The following is a 27,355-nucleotide window of genomic DNA, read 5'->3' on the forward strand; positions in this document are numbered from 1 at the left end:
ACTTTCCCGTAAGTTACTGCTTCTGGAAGCCTTAGCCCTTTTTCTTTGTCTTAGGACTTTTCCCAAGATGTATCGATCCTTGTTAAGGTGGTATGTAAGTTCTCAGGCCTCTGGTTCTTTGGGTTTTCATTTCTCATTCTTTGAGAACCCAGTGTATATATAAAAATATTTAAAATATTAACATCAAATAGACTATGTAGGTCTTTTCTTCTGTTAGTCTGTCTTTTTTTTTTGGGGGGGGTGTCCGGTCGTGGGGCCTGAACTCTGGGCCTGGGCGGTGTCCCTCAGCTCTTCAGCTCAAGGCTAGTGCTCTACCACTTGAGCCACAGTGCCACTTCCGGCTGTTTTCTTTTTGCTTATGTGGTGCTGAGGAATCGAACCCAGGGCCTCAGGCATGCAAGGCAAGCGCTCTACCACTGAGCCACCTTCCCAGCCCTGTTAGTCTGTCTTATGTCAACTTAGTTTGTAGGGCCCTGGCTACTGATTACAAGAAAACACTCTTTCCTCCTCTACAGGGCACAGGGCTAAGTATTTGTGTGGAGACTCTGAGTAACACAGGGCAGGAAGACAATACAATAGAGACAAGGCCAGCAACTGCAGGCAAACTGGAAGGTTCCAGCATGCACATAGGTGATGAATAGGTCAGTGGATTCTTCCCAATGCCTGTTTTTGTTGGTTTGTTTCTGTTCTAAACAATTTCCTTGAAATTAACTTGCATACAATGGGAGAAGAGGGAACAACGCCTGAATTGATAGAATTTGAACTTGAAAAGAAAGAAAAAAAATGTGAATTAACCAGATCAAGTCATTTCTGTCTCAAAAACCAATAGTCTATGACAGAAACCAAGTTCATCAAAGAATGAACACCCTGAATTTGGCAGTGCTGAGTTTATGGCATGAGAAATTTAACTTGCTACAAAATCATATGTCAAACAGCTTATTAAAAAAACAAAAACAAAGACTTTGAATATTATTTCATATCTCCCTGAATGCAACAGTAAGAGAAAGATGTTATCATTTCTGGGAAGGTCTCATATGAGTGAGGAGGATTACGGGGAGGGATCATGTAAGTCTTTGTGGATAATCTTTTTTGATAGTAGACAAAATTAATTAAGTACTATTTAATTGGGTTTTATCCATATTTGTGGATAAACACTTACACAGAAAGCCTGGTCAAATAAGGATCTCCCAAGGAGCAAATAATCAATTTATCCTGGACTCCCCCAGAGAAGTGTCTTTCCCCTCACCTTCCCCACCAAAAAAAAACATAATCTTTCTGCAAACTCTTAACTCTTACCAATAGATCTTCAAGAAGACAGACTCTGCTGGTCAGTCCAGCAGACTTCAGGGGTTGCCACAATTTTATTCTAGGTAAAAAGCTGGGTACTAGTCCTCCAGGATAAATATGGGCATTAAATAGGGAGTCTTAGTCAGAGGTATCTCATACCTGTCTTTTGGCTCCTCATGCCTGCATTGAATCATATTCTCTAGCCATGAGAAAAAACGTCAGTGCAGTACCTGATGGTCTTTGCTGGGCTGGGCAACAGGCTTCTGTTATGGGAATCAATACAAAACCTCAGTACGTGGCATGAGGTGGGTCATTAATGTTTCTTCCCTTTCTTGAAGGAAGGAGTTCATGCCTGAGGATTTCCTCTACTCCCAACTCCCACTGGGATCTTTGTGTGTATGATTTCCTGAAGGTCATCTATAACTCTGCTGTATTCTGAGGTCATCCACAGCTTGCATATCCTTTATTTCTCAGAGGTCTGAATACTTGACTTCTATTTAGGAAGAATGCTGGAAAGCCTTGCCTGTCTCAAACGGAAAAATGGATTTGCTAGTCACATAAGTGAGTTTGGGCTATAGGAAATTGAATCGACATACAAGACTCCATTGTTTCTGTGGTAAGAATTGAATTATGTTAGACAAAGATCAGAGAATTGTTGCTATCCTCTCAATGGATGCTAAAAATAGGTACAATACTATGATTTCATTATCTAGAGCAGGGGTGAGGAGATCTAAAAAAAAATCTAGCTGGAAGCCACTCAAAGTCAATCAAAGCTTATTTAAACAAGTAGTGAACTGTAGTGAGCTCTTACAAAGATAGAGGGAAAAAAATAGACGTCATTTTCTACAATGACTATGAAAGTAAAAGACACAGAACATAAAACACCGTCCAATGGTATAGCAAAAAAAAAAAAATATACTGAAAATTTTGATTATCTAGAGCCTCTTAGAAAAGAGCTGATAGCTGACTTTTCTATATAGCTCTAGATTTATATCTTCAAACAATGATTTTTTAAGAAAAAAGATTTCAAGTGCAAAGCTCTTTAAGACATTGTATTATTCCAGAAACTCTTCAAAAAGATAAAGAACACATTTTAACCTCTTCCTGATATGTAGTTTTAATGAATTCATAATCATTTGGATGACTATAGTGCTCTGTGCTAATGCAACCACACTCTCAACAGAAGCTAGCCTCCTGGAGCTCACTGCCCTCCAGTAGTCCCAGATTTCTATTTTCTCCCTCTGCCTGGCTATCATTCCTGACTGCTATTCCTTTTTTGGTTGCTGAGTCACATCTGAATTTGCTAAAGCTATTTGTAAACTAAGAGTGAACTGATGATTTTAAAAAAATACGAACTTTTGTGATTGGACTTTAAGTTATTTTAGCTATTCACACTATCATTATTATTATTATTAATTATTTTGTCAGCTGTGGGGCTTGAACTCAGGGCCTGAGTGCTGTCCCTGAGCTCTTTTGCTCAAGGCTAGCCTTCTGCCACTTTGAGCCACAATGCCTCTTCCGGTTTCCTGGAAGTTAGTTGGAGATAAGAGTCCCATGAACTTTCCTGCTCAGGCTGGCTTTGAACCCCAATTCTCAGATCTCAGCCTCCGAGTAGTTAGGATTATCCCAGCCAGACTTATTTTTTTATTTTGCTGGCTCTGGACTATGCCTTCGTATCAATTGGTAAAGCATATAATAAAATTTTTGTTTTTATAAACCATAAATTATTGCATAAATACAAAGCAGTATATATGAAATCCCTGCAGATAAGGATTTTCATGTATCATACACTTAGGTCCTAGCTAGAAAAACATGCCTAGTCCTTCTAGGATACAATGGATGCACCTGACCATACTGGTTATCTTAATTATGCTCCTGAGTCAATATAGAGAGCCAGAATTTGCAGTATAGAGACATATCTGAGGCAGCTGGATATGCTTGCAGATGTCTATAATACCAGCTATACAGGCGGCAGAGATGGGAGAAGTCCCAGCTTACCCTGGTAAGCTTAAAAAATACTTAAAAAATAAACTAAAAGCATGAAGAGTTAGCAAGTGTGGCTCAAGTGACAGAGGACTTTCCTAGCAAGCACAAGGTCTTGGGCTCAAATCCCTCAAAAATATGAAAACAAAAAGAAACAAAAAGTACTGTATTTGGATCCTAGATAATATATTAAGGAGTTACAGTTGTCTAATGACTAATTTTTGTGACCAAATCTAGCAGACTATCATGGCCCCTAGACTGTCTTGAGCATCAGGCCTGAGGTATGGATTGGTCTATGCTTCTAAGCGGAACTGTATAATATCTCTAGAGCCTGGGGTACCCAGACCTCCTCAAGCTGGTGTCTTCATACCATGATCAGCTTCAGTAGTTAACCCAGTTTACTGTACAAACATCATTTCCATGCATGTATGTTATGGGATAAAAATTACTGAAAAGCCATGCTGTTGGGTGATAGACTGGATTGCCAGGTGCTAACCTTAGGGCTATGGCTGGCTTACGTTTCCATGACTACTAAGCATGCCTTTTGCACACTTTGCTGAGAGAGTTTTCTTTTTCTTTTTCTTTTCTTGCCAAGTAAACAGGGGCATCGATATACTTGGGTGATATTGATATTGTACACTCTGATTAAGCCACTCACCTAAAGATAGCCAAGCTGTATTTTATTTGTTTATTTATGTATGTATGGGCAGAACTAGCATTTTAACTCAGGGCATTGTGCTTGCTAGGCACATGCTCTACTGCTGAGCCATGCCTCCAGTTCTGTTTTTTTTTCTGTTTTCTGTTTTTGTTTTTGTCAGTCATGGGGCTTGAACTCTGGGCCTGGGTGTTGTCCCTCAGCTCTTCAGCTCAAGGCTAGTGCTCTACCTCTTGAGCCAAAGTGCCACTTCCAGTTTTCTGGTGGTTAATTGGAGATGAGAGTCTCACAGACTTTCCTGCCCAGGCTGGCTTCAAACCATGATCCTCAGATCTCAGCCTCTTAGTAGCTAGATTACAGGTGTGAGCCATTAGAGCCTGGATTTTTTTTTTCTGGTTATTATTATTATTATTATTGTTATTATTTTGTAGGTCATAGGGCCTGAACTCTGGGCCTGGGTGCTGTCCCTCAGCTCTTTGGCTCAAGGCTAGCGCTCTACCACTTGAGCCACAGCGCCACTTCCAGCTTTTTCTGCTTATGTGGTGCTGAGGATTTGAACCCAGGGCCTCATGCATTTGAGGCAAGCACTCTACCACTGAGCCAACTTCCCAGCCCTTTTCTGGTTATTTCTGAAAGAGGGTCTCACTTGTTGCCCAGCTGCTTACATTAGACTTCTCATCATAACTAGAAAGATAGGCATATGCCACCAGGCCCAGCTGTTCATACAGAAGGGGTCTTGTGAACTTATCTATCCAGTCTGCCATCAAACAGAGATCCTCCCAACCTCCACCTTCCAAGCAGCTAAGATTACAGGTGTAAGACACCAGCACATGGCTATATTATGGGGAAGAGATTAAGATTAAATTCATTCATTCAACTCTGTATAGTGCTACACACCTATAATCTCAGCACTCTGGAGGCTAAGGCAGAAAGATCACAAATTTGAAGCCATCTAGGCTACACAGAGAGTGTATCAATCAAAAGAAAAAATATATCATTTAACATGTATTTATTGAGCACAGAAAGTGTGATAAGTTCTAGATCTACCCCAATGAGTAAGAGACCCCTGCCTCACCAATCCTGGCTTTTGAAAGGTGACATCTGTCCTACCTTTTTATTTTCTGGCTCAAACAGGAGATTAACACAGCGAGACAAGATCCTCAGGCTCATTGAACTCCTCTCAGACCTGCATGCCCATGGGTTCTGTGCAGTATGAAACAGCTTATTATGCAATCAAAGACTCATGAGTGTACTGCTAAATCCACATACTGTCTTCAGCCTCCATGGAGGCTCCAGGGCCCTCTGAGGTCTGAGACAATTTCCCACTGAGCAGAAATACACATTTACTGTTAGCTCCCTTTCAAACCATAGCTATAAACAAGAGGTCAGAGGAAGAGCAAAGTACACTCAGCAGTGGTCCTCTAGGCCAAACCTCAAAAATGAAGGTGGTGACAATATTGCGTTCTTCACCAACAGTATCTTATACCCGAGTGCCTTCTATTGTTGAATCAAATTGAAATTGTTGAGAAGGTCTAGAATGGGGCAGATTGGGCTTAATTTTTTTTCTCAGTCAACTATGATACCAATAACTCTTGACCTACAAGAATGGAAGAAAACTAAACAAGTAAACAGAGTCATGTCTAATGGCAGTGTCTTAATGGCTTTGTTTTGAAACTACAGGAACATTTTGAGCTTCCAAAGGAAATGTGTTTACGCAGAGTTTGAAGGTTGTGGTTTCCTTCTTATACAAAAGTGACTAGAGATTTCATTCCAGGAAAATTTAAGAGGAGCACCTAAAATCTTGGAGCAAAGCTGAGGTTTATCCTTATTATCCAATAATGATTATAATGAACAGTAACTGAGCATTTACTGGGGGACTGTACCAGCTGTTTACGTGAATTATCTTATTAATCTGAAATATAGGGCATTATCATAGGTGGAATTTCATGTTGCTTTAATCTTTTTCATGAATGTATTTTGTTGCATGATAAGATTGAAGAGTGACCAAAGAAAGACAAATAGGCAATGGAGTGAGTAGCATTGTTGTTGTCTTGGTGATTATCTGAATCAAATGGTTATATTTGAGAACACGGTCATTATGCCTCCAAGACCAGGCATATTAAGAGTCCACTAGATCCAAGGACAGAAGCTGTATTTATTATCCTTCAAATTCTATTTTGTACTTTGTGGACCCCATTAACATACCAGCAGTAAATGCGGGTCTCTATGTTAAGAAAAATGCTATCTTGGCCATAAGGAAGTTTTACAAGGCAAAGATTTTTAGTCACTCAGCAGGATGTTGTGTTTTTGTTTTTTTTTTCCAGGAGAGGTTCCGTGCCTAGAACGTATAAAGCACAAGCATTTCTGGATTGATGAATATTCCATCCATTCAAGCAACTCATGGGAATTGTGTTGAAAACAGGAAAGCCCCTGACAGGAAGGCCCCTCAGAGGCCTGGAGACCAGAAACAATCCATAGAGCCCTGCTTTTCCTTTTCTCAGAGCAGGCGGCTTGTCAACCTTCAGATACACTAGTCTTCCTTTGACCTTCAGATATCCTAGGTGGCCTCTTTCCTTAGGGCCTTTGAGCCTGCTGTACTCTCTACCTGGAAGACTCCCTCACCCAGCTCTTCTTAAGTTTGGCTATTCTCATTTTCCAGACCTTAACTCCCAAACCAATATCCTTGACTATCATATCTGAAAGAATCTCCTCAAGTTAGAGGGTTTATTCTAACTTATTTTATAAGTTGTCTTGGATGTCAACTCCTTATCTGACTCTCTTCACTTAGCATGTAAGATCTATGACAACAGTACCTATGTTTTCCTTGTTTCCCACTATGTCACCATCCTCTAGCACAATGCATGGCTCACAGGCTCACAGTCATTGCTCTCTCTCTCTGTGTATGTGTGTAGATATAGATCTCTCTCTCTCTCTCTCTCTCTCTCTCTCTGTGTGTGTAGATATAGATATAGTGAATAAATGAATGGGCAACTCGATGAATGGACAAATAATGGGTGAACATATGAGTAAATAAATTAATAAAATTGAACTTGGCCATATTAACAAAATAGGGATACCAAGAGCAAGAATGAACAAGCCATAAAAAGCCAAAATAAAGCTAGGCATGGTTGTATATACCTCTCATCCCAGTACTCAGAAGTCTGAGACGGGAGGCTCATGAGTCTGAGGCCAGTCTGGGCTGCACAGTGAGATCCTGTCTCAAACATCAAACAAACAATATTCTTTTTTTCAAAAGTAAAACTAACAACATGCAGATATGAAATTTGTCTCTGAAGAAGTATAAGGGAAAGTCTGCTTGCCTTGAATAATCTTCAAGCCTGGAAATATTTCATCTATCAAAATCCTGTCACTCATCACCATTTCCCACTCCCAGTAAGTAAGACTTATCTTGAGAAAATAGAAATATCCACCCACACCCTGATGTCCTCCTGCTTGCCATAGTCATTGGGGGTGGAGAAGCAGGGGAGAAAGAGTTTGAGGGGAAGTTGTTTAAAAGGCTCTTTCTGGAGATCTGTCATTCCATGGTCTATTTGGGGGGGGGGGTGAGGAGGAGAAGTTCTTGTCTTCAGCCTAACATTGAGTGTACAACATGGCTTCATGAAGTGAAAGGAGGGACATGAGTTCAGACTGTCTGCAGACTGAGAGAGATGGCCCAAGTGTGGGCCTTTGGAGAAAGGAAGAAGAGGAGAAGAATCTGTCTCCCAGGAATGGCGAGGCTGGCATGGATAACAGGAATCAGAGTGGCAGATTGCTTGAAATCCCAGATTTAGCTAGTTGTTAGAATTCACTTAGAGCTTTAGGATAATAGAAGCCTTATTGAAGTTTTATTTCAGCCCAGCGTTAAAAATGGTTTCAACTACTGCTTAAGTAGAGTGACATTAACAGTGCTTAAAGGTTCTCACATAGCCCTGAGTAAACAAGCAGCTAACCCCTTGTCACCAAGCCTGCCTTCTCTGGATGTTGGGAGTCTCAGTCTTACCATCATAATCTCCAAAATGCTGGCCAGCTCTTCTACCAAGTTCTAACCCCACTTAAGAGGTAGCATGGCCCACAGGTGCAGAGAAGGAAGAAGAGAGTTCTGGCTGAGGGTCAAGAAAGGGTTGCCAGAAAGCTGGCTCCGAGGATATGTGGGCTTTTAGAGGACAGACAGAGAAAGGAATTGTGGGAGGTCAAATGGCAAGAGCACAAATGTAGAAGGTGGCACCTGGGGGCAGTTGCTAAAGGTTGATATGAAGGGCTGCTGTCTTTGGTTGGAGGGAGAGAAAATTAACAGACCACTTGGAACCATGAGGGAAGCAACATTCTCACCAAGGAAAGAAAAAAGCAACAAAACAGACTTTAAACAATGGCGATCAGGCTAAAGGAGATACACTTGGATAATATCACTTTGGTCAAAGATTGGTTTCACTTTCTCCACAGTGAGGTATTCTTTTATTTACCAACAGATATTGATTATATTCCTACTTCATTGCCAGGCAATGGCGATGAAGTAACTTTGGGGAATAAAGTCAGAGCTACTATTTTAGACCAAAAACAAAGGTCCGTTTCTTCATGGAGTTTGCCTTCTGGTAGGAGAAGGCAGAGTAAGTGAATAATAAAGTTGGTCAGAAGTAATAAATAACATGGAGAAGAATAGAGTGGGCCAGGGAATGGTGTGTGAAGTGGAAGGCCTTTTGGTATGGGTTCCATTTTGCTTTGCACCTGTAAAGAAGCCACCTCTACTTCCCAGGGTTTCATTCATTCATTCGTTCACTGTTTCACTTGCATTCATTCATTTTGATTTGTGTGTGTGTGTGTGGCCATTGTTCTAGGCATTGGAACAGAGCTATAAATAACATGAGCATATAAGATGATGCTAAGTGAAATGAACTCCAAGACATGGACACAAGAGGTTTTTCTTTGTTGTTGTTTCCTGATTTTTTTCTTTTGTTTCTTCCCACCTTCCCCGCCATGGTTTATCCCCTGTTGTCACTGTATTCAATTTTGGTACCCTGAGTATTGTATATACATTTATCTGAACTAGGGAAGGGAAGGGGAACAACAAAATGGTGAGACAATAGACAAAATGGGAACCAAGGCAACAGTGATGCTCACAAGACAATAGGTTGGAAATGATCTGTACAACTTGGGTGGGGGGAGGGAGGGAGAAAAATGAGGGAAGGGGTAACAAGTTAGACAAGAAATATAATCACTGCCTTACTTGTGTAACCTCTTTGCACATCACCTTGAGAATAAAATTAAAAAAATAAGATGAGCAAAATCCATCTCTCAGAGAGCTCATTGTCTGGTAAACAAGTAATCAGTAAATGATATGATTGTTATGGAACAATCGTGGCAATGGAGAAACAGAGTAGGCAAAGGGATGATGTGTGTGTGTCTGTGTGTGTAGAAGGAATGAACACAAGCACTGCAGAAGGTACCTGTGAGGACCTGGTCTTCAAGTGTCATCCACAATAAGTATATGATTATGATGCCTTCGCTTTCCTTTCTTCTCTACTTCTCTTCCTTTCAGCACACTGTTTCTCAGTGGAGGACCTGAGGCAACACCATATAACAGGTGGAGAGACAGCATGGCCTCACAGAAGAGACCGCTGGCGTTGGGTTAGATGATCTGCTTCCAATGACTCGTCCCCAAGGTGGGGGTCAGCCTTACATATTCCACTCTGCTCTTCTCGTTCTGTGACGCTCCTCCTTCTCATGGTAGGCAGAGATCAGTTCTATGGCCCTTCCAGTTCTATGGTTCCAAGTAGTGACTGGCAGAGGAAAAAAAATACATCAGTTGGACCATCTCAAGCCCTATGTAATAAAATCATAAGCTTTGTGGATGCTCTCATTGGTGGTCTGCAAGGGCTCCTTGGACTCTTGTTGGTAACCAGTGTGAGGCAGAGGTTCAGAGAGCTGGAAGCTAGGAAAGGGGGATCTGGATCCCTAACGGGTACCTTCTTCTTTAGTGCCTACAGCAGAGCCCCTGTAGTAGACAAGGGATCTCTGCATGGACATAGGCACCATTATCTTTTTCATTCTATTTCTCCTGAACTTCTCTGGACTTGATGCACTGAAGATCAGGTATTCTAACCCAGGAGTCTGGGCTGCAGGTAGTTGGGCGGGGCCACCTCACAGCCTTACCATGATTGAATATGTTGCTTGCACTGACTAAGCAAACAAGCTCAGGGGAATGGTGGGCCCTGCCCAGCTTAACACTGTGAGCCCAGGTTCTCTGACTTACAAGAGAATCTTAAGGGAAGACAGTTGTACTCAAAGAAGTGAAGTTCTAGCCTTCCAAAGATGGTCTCGTTTCCCAGCATTCTTGGGGTGATGACCCTCCTTCTTGACATTACAATCAACTGAGGAGCTTTTAAAACTCTCAATTCCCAAGTCTCCTCCCCAGCTATTTAAAATAGCATTTCTGGAGGTGAGACCCAGGCACCGGTATGTCCACAGCTCCCCAGATGGTACCATTCTGCAGCCAGGGTTGAGGAACAGGGCCTGACGGCAAATTCACAGCTGTTGAAAATAAGAATACAATAACTTAGGAATTTTGCTTTTTTAAAGAAAACCCTACAGTACTGATAATTTGCTATTTCTTCCTTCTCTGGTCATTCCAGAGCAGTCATTTTTCAAGATAAGAAGTGAGGTTAAGTGGGTATAAAAACATGAATAAAATCTCAAGTAAATTGCTAACTGAGAAATAAAAGCTATGAATAATGTAAGAAGGGGAAGAGCTGGAACAAGTAGGGCAGAAAGCAAAGCCAAGAAAATATAAGCGGATCGCTTGGGGAAGACGTGGTGGATTGGAATACAAATACAGGAAGGGAGACTGGTGTGTAAATCCTGTCTTTTTTTAAACTTGGGAGCAGTAAGTACCTTGGATACCCTAGGGGATCTCAGCTTTTGCAGATGATTGACAAGTTCTGGCCACAGGCTACCAGACAGGAAGGACAGTCAGGGTCCCCATCTTCATGGCATGTTTAGGGACACTGTAAGCACGCACACACACACACACACACACACACACACACACACACACGCACACACACACACACACACACACACACCCCTCAGGTCTTTGAGGTGCTGTGGGTAACCGTATGTCAGAATCCATGCAGGATGGTGGGGGAGAGAGGGCTTCTCCTCATTTTGAAGACCCTCCAATGGCTTGCTTATTCTGCCCTCTCTCCCTTTTCTTTCTTCTTCCACTGCTAGGCTGAGAATTATCCCTATAAGGGCTCACCCATAGGACCAGCTTCCCTGTAAAAAAGTGGAAGTCATGTGAAATGTAGAATGGAAATATGAATGGAAAGCATGCGAAATGTTTCTACATTCTAGGAAGGAACTAGATGGCTCCCAGTGGATGGGTGGTGGCAGGACAGCAATTCCCTAACTGACAATTGCCTCAGCTTTGGGTACCATTGAAACTTCCCAAAGGGAGAGAGACATCGATGGCCTTTGATTGGCTAACAATTTCTTTTCCAGGAGGATTCAGTTCCAAATGGTCTTCATCAAACTGTGGTTGTCAATGATGAGGACTTTTTTTGTAAACTCATAAATATTTTGCCAGATAGTAAACACATTTTTTGCTTCATAGATCCAGGATTCTTTCTTAGACACAGCTCACTGAAGAGAGACATGGCTATGACATTTGTTTATCTAAACTGGTGATTGGTTGACAGCTGAGAAGAGACATGTGACTGCCAGGTGTTTGGTGGATGATTGGCAGGCACTGAGCTACATCAGTGACCTCAGGGAATTGTCATCGAACTGCAGGACAGGTGCCTCTGGATGAATTTGTTCTCAGGTAGTGCAAGACCTGAATGTGCACAGGATTCTTCACCTCTACACATCTGACCCACAAAAACTTTCTTGAGAAAACCAGAGTTCTGATTAACAAGTGTTTGTTTTGTCCTCAAAAGTCTTTATATCTGTTAATTTAGAATAGTTAAACATTTACTACATGAACATGACTGAAAAGGAAAAGTTTGCATGGAGTGTCCTTTCTTGCTCTTTGGTACATTTCCATTTGTTCCCAGGTGGCATCTTTCCCTGCTTGATCAAATGGTATGTTCTAAAATGTCCCCAAGACATTGACTAGAAAAGGCAGCAGATATTAATCATCAAAATGCATCTAAACAGACATTCAACCCCTTTAGTGATTTACAGCATTATTGTGGATTCCTGAAAGAAAAAAGTTCCAAACTGGTAGATGGCATAAAGGCTGTATATGTGTTATCTTTTTGATTGCCGAGGAGAGAAAATGTGTGCTTTTATGTGAGAGGAGTTACGAGAGCTTTCAACACTTGTGTGTAAATGAGTAAAGTGTGGTGCCAGGCACAGTGGAAATCTCCATAGGCACAAAATCCCCAAACAAGCATTTAACCTAACAACCCACCAAACTGGGCATCATGTCCCTATTAAATCATCTGAGATGAGCTCTCTCTTGCCTACCCAGTGGTAGTCAAGCTCCTCCTGTCCATGATTACATCTCTGGCATAGCTTCCTTCAGGATGCTTAAAAATGGCCACTGCCATGCTCATGAATGGTAAAAGGACACCTTGCATCTCTGAAAAATATGACAAGGTTGAGAAAAGGAGAAACAGAGAAACAGCCACATGTCATTGGACAGGCAGCCAAAAGGACAAGCCCAAGGCTCAACACTTGACCAATCCCCGAGTTCAGGCAGAGTCAAATAGCAAGAAACATACCTTCAGAATCTTGTAGCTTCTCAAACAAAAGTCCAACTATGTCCTGAGAAACCCCATGTCACATGCTGAAGATTATAGCTGGAAAATATCACATCTTAATAAGAAACAATACAGCCAGCAAACTGTTTCTGTTTTTAAAAAAGGGTCACATAGCCAGGCATTGGTAGCTCATACCTGTAATTAATCCTAGCTACTCAAGTGGTTGAGATCTAAGGTCCCTGGTTTGAAGTTAGATAAGGTAGAAAAATCCCTGAGATTCTAATCTCTAATTAGCTAGCAAATGCTGGAAGTGGAGCTGCCGCTCAAATGGTAGAGCACAAGCCTTAAGCAAAATACCAAATAAGAGCATGAGGCTCTGAGTTCAAGTCCCAGTACTGGCATACACGCACGCACGCACACACACACACACACACACACACACACACACTCACACTCACACACACACCACATACAGAGGCTCATATAAATCAATATTTTAGGCACAAGAAAGATTAAATTACTAAAACATTATACCTGTATAGATATATTGTACAAGGTTTTAAAGTGTCACAATAGATTATGAGCAACAGAAATGTTGGGAAGCATGTAGATAAATTGCAAGGTAGTGTTTTCTCCAAGTCTAGAAGGTTGTGCATCAACACCATAAGTGACTTTAGCCACTAGTGACTCAGAGTAACCCTATGAAGTCTGGGGACATGACATCACATAAAATATTCCACATTTACTGTATGCACAATTGGTATAGCATAGTACAAATAATATGTTGTTTATATAAATTACTCACCTCAGTATTGCTTTTCTACAACTAATTGTCTCTTCTTTCCAGCCCTCTGGTCTATGAAGTTAAGAACAGATCCATTATTTTCTCTAATAATTACAAGCACCTGTGTTCAGGAATAGAAGCTCTAGATTGCGTCCATACAAACTTTCTGACCCACAGTTCCATTCATCCTCACCCTCTCAAATCTCATGCCCACGCTTTCATGTTTTCATGTGGTTTTAAAACAATCTCATACTCACCTTCTGTACTTCTGAGTGGTCAGATGTTTCTGGATACAGACTTATTTCCACATTGTGACAGGTATGGAGAAAAACACTTGGCTCCAAGTAACCAGAATATGTCATCTTCAGTATCTAGGAGTTCCAGCTATATGGTAGATGAACCAGTGAGAAGGAAGTGATGGAAGAGAAGGAAGGTGATGAGCATATAGTGGCTCAGAGAGTTGGTTCTGGTTTCTAGGATTCCTTTGAGAAAGCACCTGCCACACTCTTTGACATAGACAAGTTGCTGCAAGGACAGGCCTGTAGCCGCTGTCAGGGTCCAGGATAATTATCCCAGGTGAGAAAGGGAAGAAACAACCTATATAACCCCACCATGTACCCCCATTACTGAAGTAGAATATTTTGCACAGTCATTTATAAACAATGCCATGTGTCTCAGCCAAGCTATTTTGGGGGGTTGTTGGTTTCTGTGTGTGTGTGTGTATGTGTGTATACACGCGCACATGTGCACGTGCTAATCCTAGGGCTTGAATTCAGAGCCTGAGTGCTAGCCCTAAGCTTTTGTACTCAAGTCTAAAGTTTTATCACTTGAGCTACAGCTCCACAACTGGCATTTTGGTGGTTAATTGGGGATAAGAGTCTCAGGGACTTTCCTGCCTGGGATGGCTTTGAAATGTGATCCTCAGATCTTATCCTCCTGAGTAGTTCAGATTATAGGTGTGAGCCACTGGTGCCCAATTTCAGCCAGATAGTTGGGATTTTTTTAACTAGAAGAAACAAGCAAAACTGACTATAAGTGGCTTAAAATAGAAGGAAAATTTATATTTTACAAAACAAAATTCCTAGATGGCTAAATCCAATTGATCAAAAAAAAATGTCATACAGGTCAGTGCCTGTCAGGAGGCTGACATCTGAGGACTGTGCTTCAAAGCCAGCCCGGGCAGGAAAGTCTATAAGACTTTAGTTCTAATTAACCAACAGAAAGCCAGAAGTGGAGCTGTGACTGGGCTTGAGCAAAAAATAAAAATAATAACAGAGGACACACAGGCCCTGAGTTCAAGCTCCAGTACTGACACATACACAGACACACATCATACAGGATACAGATTCTGTTCTGCCAACCTTTCAGTACCATCTTTCCCTAGCTTTGATCTCCCCATGGTCATATTTGGCTGTTATGTCTACTTTCACACAGATTCAACCACAACCTGAAGAAGATAAGACCAAATCTTCCATGAGTGTCTCTGTTAGGAGTGAAGAAACCTTCCCGAAAGTCCCCTGGGAGAATGTATGTCATGACTTCTTAGTCACATTAGTCTGCAAGTTTGGTCATATACAAACCACAGACAAGAAGAGCAGAACCAGCAGGGTGGATTATACAGGTGAGGATGTGCTGGCCAAATGCCCTGACTCATTTGAGGAAGAAGTAGATTTCCAAGTCAAATTCAGAGCTCTGCCAACAAGGAAGAAGGTGGACTGAGCTCTGGCTGAACAGCAGGATTTTGGACTTGTCTTGAAGGGCTACCTGACACTGTATCTCTTCCAGACATTCCTGCCTATGAGCAGATGACTAAAACGTCTTTGAAAAATTGAGAGGCCTTGTATTTTATGATTTTCAAATGTAAAAATTCACAAAAAATATGCATGCAGTATGCCTTTCCTCAGGAATCAAAGATTACTTGGATCTTGAAGAGGTTGGCATAAGTCTTTGTATAGGAATTTGAGTATTTACCTTATTTAAGGTTATTTAAGGATGTCTCCATTACCACACCCTGGGCTTGGATTGGGTGAAGAAATTACTCTGTAGGGTTGTGTGTGTGTATCTGTGTGTGTGTGTGTCTGTGTGTAGTTACTAGGGCTTGAATGCAGAGCCTTGTAGTTGCTAGAAAGGTGCTATACCACTTAAGCCATACTTCTAGCAAAATCTACAATTCATGATATCTCATTAGGTAGAGCAGGCCACATTATGCCTATGCTCAGAACCGTAGCAAGAAACAGTCAGCTCTGAATTGTCTGCATCCCAGACTTAATCCTGTCTCCTCCTAGTCAAAAAGAACCCAGGCTGATTCCCTGCCCTGTGTCTCAGTTCTTGATGTCATTGTATTGGGAGAATTTGTCCAAATATTATATTTTTCTTGAATTGTTAGTTGTAGGTTCTTAGCTCCTACTCACTTTTAGCCTTAGAAACCACCTTCAAGTTCCAAAAAACACACCTCTGCTTTATCTTTAACCAGATAGTGCCTATAGATTATTTTAACATCTATTAACTATCATAATATCACTATAGTTTTGTTCTTGTTGAGTGTGTCATTTCCTCTCACACTTTCATTTCAGATCCATCCATATTTCTTATTTTTTTCATCAGTCTCCTCTCCTGGGATCCTAAAAATCCCCATTGTTTCATTCCTGCCAACCAGCATCTCATCTGCTATAAAGGAGAAACCACCAAACCTACTTTTCCATGACATGCAAAACAGATAACGTATGTGTTCACATAAAAGGAAACAAACACTAAAGAGGCAGTTCTGGATTTACACTGCTTCATACAAATGGCCGGTTTTCCACCACTCTCTTCGGTGCTTATGAACTAGGAGGCTGCAAGAGGCCTACATTTAGCAAGTGCTTGCAGAAGCTCGACAAGGAGAAGCCTGCTCATCTTTTCCCTTCCAAAGCTGGCCTCAGTCTGTACACATGCAAATGGATGCTGACATTTATATAACTTTAAAGGACTTGTAAAGTCCACAGAAGACTCCGACGCCCAAATTAAAGTTGCATCCTTAGCTCACCTCACTGTCAAAAGCATTGCAAAATATTTGGTGAAGCTAATCCCCACCTGGCCAGCTCCACAGTAGCTAACCATAGCAGGAGAAATGAGAGATATGAGCTCTGGCCATTCTTTCTGATATACTTGCTCTATACGTTTTAAGCTAAAAGCCTCAGGTTGCAATATGTATTTGGTTTTCAAAAGAAGCTACGAAAGAACAAACTGAACCTCACTGCTGTTTGAGAGGCTGTCTCAGGCTGCTTGGAATCTGTGTTTGTTTTTGTTGTTCAGTGGAGTCGTGGTGTAGTTTGCAAATTTTCTTTACTAGTGCATTTAGGTGGCAGGCTCCTTACTTGATTGTGGTGATTACTTAGCAGGATGTAATATCTGTTATCTTTTCTGGAACCAAATGAATGGTATAATGCAAGTTTATGAGGACATTTAATACCTCTTCCTAAAGGAATAATTACAGGGAGGCTTTGAAGTTGTTTTATAACTGGAAGGATCATAAAATTTTGGGGGGGCAGTACTGAGGATTGAACTCAGAGTGCCATGCTTCTAGATAAGCACTCACTCACTTAGGCTGCATTTCTAGTCCTATTGCTTTTAATTGGTTTTTCAGATAGGCTCTCATGCTTTTGCCTGGACTATCTTCAGACTATAGTCTACCTACCTCTATTGAGTAACTGGGGTTTATAAACATGAACCACAGTCTCTGACCTGTTCTTTGAGATGGGATCTAACTTTCATCAAGACCAGTCTTGAACCAAATCCTCCTTCTCTGCCTCCTCACTAGCTAGGATTACAGAGGTGCAGTACCATGTCTTCCCCAGCATCATAGACTTTTTAAAAATCATCACTTCAGTAGCAGCAGATTGACCTGATGCTGTAATGCGTACATAGAAGATGTACAACAACCACTTGTTAAACGGATTTGAAGTTCAAGAGGAAGGGCTGGTGCTCAGTGTATGTAGTAATGGAAGAATACCTAAGTATTTTTTTTCAGAAGTTAATTAAATCTCGGTGCTCCGCTTTCATCCTTTTAAGAATACGAAGTCAATTTTCCTAAGGTCACTACTTAAAGGAGGAGTGGATGGGGAGAAGAAGATCAAAAGGGAGGTTACGAAATGAATAACTTGGATTTACTGGGAACTTACTATGGACAAAATATGATAATGATGCTTTACCAAGACAGCAGGAGAATGAAAGGAGATGCTGGACCCATGAGCTTTCACTGACTCTGTTTTTTAATTATGAAATTAAATTTTAATCTGTCTTCATAGTACTCCAATTGACTCTGACATTTTAAAGTCAAGCCTGGGAATTTTAGTTTGCTCTTATATTTCAAATCTCACAATAAAACTCTTGTGAAAGCCAGGCACTGGTGGCTCATGCCTGTAATCCTAGCTACTCAGGAAGCTGAGATTGGGATTGTGGTTCAAAGCCAGCCCATGAAGGAAAGTCTGTGAGACTTTTTAAAAAACTTTATTATAAAGGTGACATACAGAGGAGTTACAGTTATATAAGTCAAGTAATGAGTGCATTTCTTTTTGAACAGTGTCACACCCTCCCTTATTGTCTCCGTGAGACTCTTATACCCAATAAACTACTGAGAAAAAGGCAGACGTGGTGCTGTGGCTCACGTGGTAGAGTGTTAGCCTTGAGCCAAGGAAGCTCAGAGACAGGGACAGACCCTGAGCTCAAGCCACAGGAACTGCACACACACACACACACACACACATACACACACACACACACAATACAACAACAACAACAACAACTAAGAACAACTATTATGAAGGATTTCTTTATGCCACTGAGATGAAGCCTATGGATATAGCCAGAACTTGTTCTGATTTATAAAGGTAAGAATGTTGGCTAGATTTCTCATATAGTCTTGGACATGAATCACAATAGTCTTGGAAGTGACCTATTACAGCCAGACCTCCCCTGTCTCCTAGACCAGGAAGAGGCAATGTTTTCTGGGCTGAGCAGGAAGGGACTTGCTCAGTCTCTTACCCTTCAATAAACATTTATTGGTCTAGTGCCATGCACCAAACTAAACATGAAGGATACGGCAATGAACCAAATTGGTCTGGGGATATACCAAAGGTATATAGCACTCACCTTAGCATATACTAGGCCCTGTGTACAGGCAGTATAACAAACCTAATTAAAAAAAAGGTAACTCCTTAATTCTTACTTAGAAGTGATGACAATAGCTATGAATAATTTTAAAATAGACAAGTATGAAGTATGAGGAGTTCATAGAGGAGAATTTAATCTGATCTTTAGGAGGAATGGAGCAGAGAGAGGGTCAACAAAGCAAAGACTAAAAAAGATGAGTAGCAGGAAGCCAGGATCAAGGCAGGAGCTGTCACTATGTGGAGGCCCCAAGGACCACGCTGTAGACAGGAAACAATAAAAAGACAATGGAATCTCATTGTGAAATGGCCTATGGACCTGGCCACTGTTGTATTCCTAAGGGCAAAGGCATAATAACCATTATTCTGAGTGCTATAAATAATTGAAAAGACTGCCAAAAGAATGGCAACACTGAGCATACAAAATGTGTGTCGTGTGGTCTGAGCCATTCAGCTCATTACCTGAGACTTTCCTCTTGCACTAGGGCCTAGTTTACTGTGTGAATCAAATGCTATGTACACTAATTCTGATATTTAATGATATGAGCATGTGCACATAAGCATTCACCAGCTTGCTATTATTGAGTTGTGTAGTAATCGAGCTTAAATAACCATAATCAATTGTACTTTCACAGAGGTAAGCCAATCTTCTCTTCTCATTCAGTTAGTTCCTAAATATCTACTATCATCAAAATGCTATCAACTAACTACTCCTCACCTCATGCTCAATTGCTTATAAGTAAATTAGAAGACAAACATGCACTATTTTCCAGGCTGAGAGGTCTCTCTGAATACTCCACGTGGCCCATGTTGAAATGCACTGCATTTGAATCACACAAGTGTGGTGTGTGTGTGTGTGTGTAAAAGACAGAGAGAGAGAGAGAGAGAGAGAGAGAGAGAGAGAGAGAGAGAGAGAGAGAATGTGCAAATGAGGGCCTATAAACACCAATAGCCTAATAAAGGGACAAGCAGATTTTAAGAAGTTTAATTGCTTTGCTGAGTGTTTTTATAGTGAGACACAGGAAACAATCAGAATAAAGGGCCTCTAAGGAAAGGGCAGAGACTAATGCATAAAAACAGGATGATTTACAATGGTCATTAAAGTGTCCTTTGTTGTAGTCGTTTTGTACCCAGCTTCTTCCTATCCTTTAGAGTAAAAGTGAGTCACACCTCTACCAATGGAACAAATCATTCAGTTAACAATTAAATAGACATAAGCCTATAGAAATACAGTTGAGGAAGTCTTTGTTTCAAGAGGCAGCACCGCAACAATCACAAACATGGAGAGATAAACCATTGTTTTTTGTTGTTGTTGTTTGTGCCAGTACTGGGTCTTAAACTCAGGGCCTTGTATTCTTGCTTCACTTTTTCCTTCAAGGCTGGTGCTCTACCACTTGAGCCACACCTCCACTTCCTGCTTTTTGCTGGTTAGTTAGAAATAAGCATCTCAGGAACATTCCTGCTGGAACTGGCTTAGAACCACAATTCTCAGCTCTCAGCTTTCCAAGTAGTTAGGATTACAGCCATGAATCACTGGAGCCTGGCAAAAGACTCAGGAGCCTTTGTCCCTTGCACGTGGACAAGCTTGACTGGACTAATAGAAGCAACCATGAGACCAGGTGCCACACTGAGATGAGCAATCACTGGAGGACCAACAGAAGCACGGGACTCAAATAATACTGTTTTCAACTACTGCTCCCAGCCTTGGGTTTCACCACTGTCCTGTTGGTTGGGAGGGAGGGGGTTGCTGGTTAACTTGATGGCAGCAAAACAGCAAAATAGACACACCTCCACATGATGTGTTTCCCTTGCCTGTGGCAGGATGAGATTCCAAGTCTTGATCTCCCCTTGGGCTCCTTTCCATTCTCTGGTGATCTGAAGTTACATTGTGAATGACAACAAATCCCAGTGAGAAATTTCTCTTGTGTTTTTGATCATTTGTGCTCAAAGCATGGATCACAGATGAGCAACACTAGCCTCAAGTAGGAGCTTGTTAGCAACCTAGACCCCATTGAGCCCTGTTCAAGACCTTCAGAATCAAAGGCTGCATTTTAACAAGATCACTGCTGGTTAATGTTCAAGAAGAAAGAGCAACTCTAAAGAACCTGAATTACTTATGTGCCTCCAAGAAGTCATCTCCCAGGAGGGAACCAGGAATGAAGTTTCCACAACCTGGCCTGGGGCACCTGCAAGATGGAGCAGAGCCCTAAGAAGAGAGCAATGGGGCAGAAAGGAAAGCGGAGGGAGAGGAGATGGAAGGAATTTCCAGCTGTACTCTGAGGCTGGCTCTGAATGCAATGGTGGGTGACTAAATGAGGGGGACAAATAATATTGTGCACCATTTTCTGGACTTTTGCACATTGCCATTGACTATGTGTGTGCTATCTTAGGACGTTATTTTATGTAGTTTTAGCTTGTGTTGCCTGAGGGCAACACAACTTCAGTGAAAGGTGTTCATTTAGTCACTAGAGGCCATATTTTTCTGACACTTGGCTGCCGTTGAACCTAAGCTCTTATCCCAGATAAGGATCCCCAAAGATCACCAAGGAGCCGATTCCGATGTAAGCACATGAGAGTTGTTTATTACAAGCTCGAGCCTGGACTCACAACCATCACTGATGCAGCGGGTCAGAGTTGAGAGCCATGACCCTTCCTTCAGCAGGGTTTTTATAGGGTTTCAGGGCATTCTATACATCATTTAGCAAGTCATATCACACCGCGGGAAATTCATAAAATAATTCTAAAAGATGATTAGTTTAACTAGTAGCGGGCACTGACCAGGGACTGGGGGTTGGCTGGTTCATGGGGCTGATGCTCTTCGAAATGATTGGCTGAGCTGTGACCAAGTGGTCTTTCTCTTGCAGGAACATTTGGAACATAGCTGTAGTTAGTGGAATTTACTGTTAAAGGGGGTTGTTCCTGGAGTTTGGGCTCAGGGGGAGTGGCTGATACAGTTCTTGGAGTTTCAGCTATAGTGCCTTCACAGGATGGAATGTAAACCTAAATGGCTATGTTGTGTTTTGTTCAGGCGTCACAAAGCAACCTAGAATGTTTCCCTCAACACTGGTAGGAGAAGTTGCAGCTGTGACGAAGCCATCTCTTTGAGAAAATAGTCATTCCAGCCTTGCAGAGTGACAGGCACAGACCAGACAATTTATCTAGCTGGTATGGTTATGCTTATTATTTTGAATAACTTTCCAGGGATCATGTTTGACGAAACTCTGGGAAGCTTATTTTACTCGCAAGAGCATTTGACTTTCTGGGGATGAGATTTCTGGTGGCAGGAAGACACGGGCTGCACAGAACCAGTAATCATGGCTTCATCCACATTACTGATCATTAGCCAGGGCTGACTTGGCTGGTTTCTCTCTCATGGCTGGGTGAGACCATTCCCTCTATCTGTGCAGGTCTCAAGGAAGGAACGCAGTGACCTCACCCAAGCTTTCCCCCACTCACCTAGATGTGCCCTCTTTCTTGAATGTCCTTGGGTCCCCGGATTTGATTGCCTGGGTTTGGGAGCACACATCCCCTTCACACATGATACATATACATCATTCACCGTATACAAATATCACAATGTCCTCATGCCTGACACACATGTCCACACACAGATACATATCAACCCAATGGAAGCTAACTTTTCTTAGCATCCATCAACCATGGAAATTAGCAAGAAATCTTTTGGAAAGTTCATAAAAGAGCAGCATAAGGGAAGTGGAGCTGTGGCTCAAAGTGGTAGAGCCTTGAGCTAGTCTTGGGCACAAAGGCTCAGGGACAGCACCCAGGTCCTGAGTCAAGCCCCACCACTGACAAGAACATAAAGAGCAGCATAACAGCTTGGTTCCCAAACTTCACATCAAAAGCTTAGAGAACAGATAATTCATTCATGATCATTTAAAATATAAGACAGAGGCCTGGCACCAGTGGCTCAAGCCTGTAATCCTAGCTACCGACATCAGAGATCTGAGGATCACAGTTCAAAGGCAGCCTGGGCAGGAAAGACCGTGAGACTCTTATCTCCAATAAACTACCAGAAAACAGGAAGTGGCGCTGTGGCTCAAGTGGTAGAGCGCTAGCCTTGAGCTGAATTGCTGAGGGACACTGCCCAGACCCAGAATTAAAGCTCCATGACTGACAAAAAAAGAATAATAAAATATAAAACAGAGGTGTTTACCTACAAATGATGTCCCTAAGTTAAAATGGGAAAAGGGTCCTTGCAGACCAGCTTTGCTTCTGAGCTCCAAAGGTTCCTTGTACACTTCTCCACCTTCTCCACTAGACACTGCCCTGCTCCACCATTGGGTGAAAATAATACTATTACCCATTCTCAGATAATGTCTTCCAAATGTCTCCATCATATCCACGAAAGGAGGGCTAAAGCAAACTAGGAGGAAAATGCAGGTATTTCACAGAAGTTAGGCCACTTAGAATTTGAAGCCAAATTCAACCCCCAGCTCTACTATGCACTAATTGTGATACTTAGAAAACGTGTTTAATCTCTCTAGGCCTTAGTTATCCATTCAGCAAAAGGGAATAATAATATCTACTTGACAGGATTTAGGGGAGAATGAAATTGCATTTCTAAAATAGCTTGAAGTTCTTAAATACTGCCTGATGCCAGTGATTCACTGTGGACACTCTTCATTATTTCCAAGCATATATATATGCTTAGAAATATATATATATATATATATATACACACACACACACACATACACTAATATCCTCATGCACATTAGTGGTTATATACTATCTAATTATATAAATATATAAACAACAATACAATAATGCTGTTACTTTGGAATGCTCCTATTGTTATGCCTAAATACATAAGCTGGGTAATTTATAAATAACAGGGAGCATATTTGATTTGTCCAAGAATATGGCACTCTGATCTCTTTGGTATCTTGGGAGAGCCTTGTGCTGTATCATAAGGTGGCAGAGAATATCTGTTAGTGAAAGAAGCAGGAATCAGATCAAAAAGGGCCCTTTTTTTTATTTTCCTGTTGCTGAATATTGGCTCTCAGCTTGTTTGCTGGACTGGTGCTCTATCCCTTGAGCCCACCTCCAGCTTTGCTTTTGGCTGGTTAGTTGGAGGTGAAGTTTTCTGCTTCAGCTGAGTTCTAATTGTAATCCTCCAGACCCTGGCCTTTAAGTAGCCAGGATTGCAACAGGTGTGAGCCACCGGCACCTGCCTGGCAATGTCAGAACCCTGTGACACATGTGTTCCCTCGGGTCCCAGTTCTCGTCACTGTTGCACTGGGGAGCAAGTTTCCAACACATGACACTTAGGAGATAAACTCAAATGGTAACAAGGATGTAGTGCTTTAGCATGATTGTTTTCAATATGAACAGCATCTTACTATTATAATATGTAATCTATAATGGTAATTTGAGTACATATATATACATATATATATATAAGCTGGATATATATATATGTGAAATATATGTATATTTATGCCATTGACTTCTATATGTATATTCCATGTGTATATTTTACATATACTATATATTCTCATATATATACCTGTTTATATATATTATATATATACTATATATATTATATATATTACACACACACACACACACACACACATATATATATAATTTCCCACATGCCCTGATTTCTCTAAGGGCCTAAATATACAGTCCCATGATTGCTCATATTTCTAAGACTGTAAAATAAACAACAACATATTATTTCAGTTAAACAACAACAAATTATTTTAGTGAAATTTTTTTCTTTCATAACTAGAAACTAAATGGCTCCAAAATGAGACTTGCAAATATGCTGCAAAAACCTCTCAATTCTCAAATTCAGTATAGTCTTCCTTTTGAGGAAAATATCTTGCCACGCGCCAGTGGCTCACACCTGTAATCCTAGCTACTCAGGAGGCTGAGAAAAAAGTTCAGGCAGAAAAGTCCCTGAGACCCTTTATCTTCAATTAACCACAACCCCCAATAGCTGGAAGTGGAGCTGTGGCTCAAGTGATAAAATGCTAACCTTGAGCAAAAAAACCTTAGGACAAAACCCAGTTGCTGAGTTCCCCCAGGTGCTGAGTTTAAACGAGAGAGAGGAGAGAGAGAGAAAGAGACAGAGAGAGAGAGAGAGACAAAGAGAGGAAAAGAAAGAAAGAAAGAAAGAAAGGGGAGAGGGAGGAAGGGAGAGAGAAAGAAAAGAAAGAATGAGAAAGAAGAAAAAAGAGAAAATGTCTCAAATGTACACAATCAGAAAAATTACCCTACTAAGAGTGATACCTAAAATTCTTCCAATCAAGCCAATTAGCATGTTACTATTCAAGTAAATTTAATCCAAATAAATTAAAAAATAAAATTAAAAATTAAAAAATAAATTAAAAATAGCACCTTTTTGTAATTAAATTGTTACTTGAACTTCATTTAAGCGCAAGTAGTTTCTTGACTCCAAAATTTAAATGTGAGAACACACATTTCTTTTGCTTTATATTGCTGAAGTCCTGTGGGGGGAAAATCAATATGATATAAAGTTCACCTTTTCTGCCACCTCTGTTTTCTATTGTAGTAGTCTGAGAGACAGTCATATATTCCTTTTTGCAGTTCTAAACATATTGAATGCAGTAGCCAGGAGTCAATTATAAATATTTTATTTGCATTGTAGGAGAAACACCTGAATTCCAAAGAGGCGAACTGGTCTTACAATTAAACGAAAGGAAACATTGCTGTGGAACTGCCCTGCTTGTTTGCTGACCTATACAATGCACTTAGTTGGGGTCCTTCTTAGCAGCAGAATACCCCTAGCTCCTTGCCAGCTGACCCTTGAGCCTCCTTCCATGTTTGTTTTGTAGAACAGACATTTGTCATGGACAGAAGGATGGAGTTTTCTTTCAACAATCAAGCTGGATTTTAAATGAGTTGAAATCCAATCACTGAGTTCCTTGGCTGTACCAAAACCAACAAAATCAAACAAAACCAAAAAACAATTACAACTGGACTTCCCAATAGTTAAGGATTGTTGGTTAACTTTATTTCATCTATGCAAAATGCAGTGCTATGACTGGACCAGCATTTTCATTTCAGTTGAATTCGTGTTCATGTTCTTGACCTTGAACTCAGAGGCTTGAATAATAGGGCTTAATTTAGGTGGGAATATAGCCATAGTCATAACTAACAAATTAGCAGTCTGGGCTGGGATAATACTTTAAAAGCTAAAAGAAGATAGGATTCATGAAGAAAAGGCTATCATTAAAAATAATTTGGAGGAATGAGAACAGTCCTATAAAATATATTGGGGCTGGGAAGGTGGCTCAGTGGTAGAGTGCTTGCCTTGCATGCATGAGGCCCTGGGTTCGATTCCTCAGCACCACATAAGCAGTAAAAGCTGGAAGTGGTGCTGTGGCTCAAGAGGTAGAGTGCTAGCCTTGAGCTGAAGAGGGACAGCGCCCAGGCCCAGAGTTCAGGCCCCACGACCGGCAAAAAAATAAAATAAAATAAGTGAATGTTTCTCAGGAAAAAACAAAAACAAAAACCCAGCTTTCAGGAGTGTAAGAGTTCAAGAATCCTTCCTTCACTGACGAGTTCTTGACTTTGACTAGTCTGAATGTGCATGCCTTTGTTTTCAAGCTTTCTTTCTATTCCAATGACTCCTCCTCCTAAGAGTATGCAATGTAATTTACGCATCATTTACTCCATTTCAACATTATGTTACTTTCTTTATTATTTTTAGACTCTATGCAACTTTTGAGTCTGGAAAAGCTCTTTAAAAAAAAAAGTAATTTCCTTTACTATCTTTTTGTGTGTGTAAGTGTGCTGGTCCTGGGACTTGAACTCAGGGCCTGGGAATTGTCCCTTAGTTTACTTGCTCAAGGCTAGTGCTTAGTGCTGTATCATTTCAGCCACAGCTCCATTTGTTTTGTTTGTAGGGTTTTTGTTTTGTTTTGTTTTTGTTGTTTTTCTTTGGTAGTTAATTGGAGATAAGAGTCTCATGGTCATTCCTACCTAGGTTGGCATGGAATCACAATCCTCAGTCTCCTGAGTAGCTATGATGACAGGAATGAGCTACCAGCTCTAGTCTCTTAACTCTCTTTTTAATATATAAGACATACACCTTCCTTGGGTGTGAGAGGTTGGAAACTAAATGTGAAAAATATCCCTGGAGTAGAAACAATATTACTGTTTCCTCACTGCTGCAAGGTGGGTTCTTGGAGGGTCTTCAGAGATCATTTCAGCCGTGCCTTTCCAGATGAAAAACTGAGGCCAGGAAGTATGTATGAGTTTTCCAGATTCATACCTTTGTCTCCAGTTCAACAAACAATTTAGTAATTTTGATGCATTATAATTATATCATACAATTGATTATATAACTGTTGTGTTTAATAAATTTTAAACCATTTACTTCAGTGAATACCAAATGATATGACTTGCTTTATATGCTTTGACAAGGATTAAAAATTGAACATGGTGCTATTATCCAAGGCCAGTTTCCTCTTCCCAGGAATCAGGTTTGCATGAGGGGATGCCGAATTGTTGGTTTTTCTCCTTGTTCAAAGCAAAAAGAAATGTCTTGCTGCTTAGAATAATAGAGTATCTTATTTGTTTTATGAAAATAATTTAAGTAGCTTACAGAGATACCATCAGTGTGGATAAATTATTTTGATAAAGAATAAATATTTAAAGTAAGAGATTGTTGAATTTCTCCTCATAGAAGTATCATTCTCAGAACTCTGGATGAATGACTTCAAGATTTCTTCTCATCTCTGGAGGTTAAATTCACTTGTTCTCTTTATGAAAGTTATGAAGCCTTTTAAGGCTTTGATTTTCT

This window comes from Dipodomys spectabilis, unplaced genomic scaffold (assembly GCF_019054845.1).
Source record: "Dipodomys spectabilis isolate Male_0828 unplaced genomic scaffold, ASM1905484v1 ptg000045l, whole genome shotgun sequence".
Taxonomy (NCBI): domain Eukaryota; kingdom Metazoa; phylum Chordata; class Mammalia; order Rodentia; family Heteromyidae; genus Dipodomys; species Dipodomys spectabilis.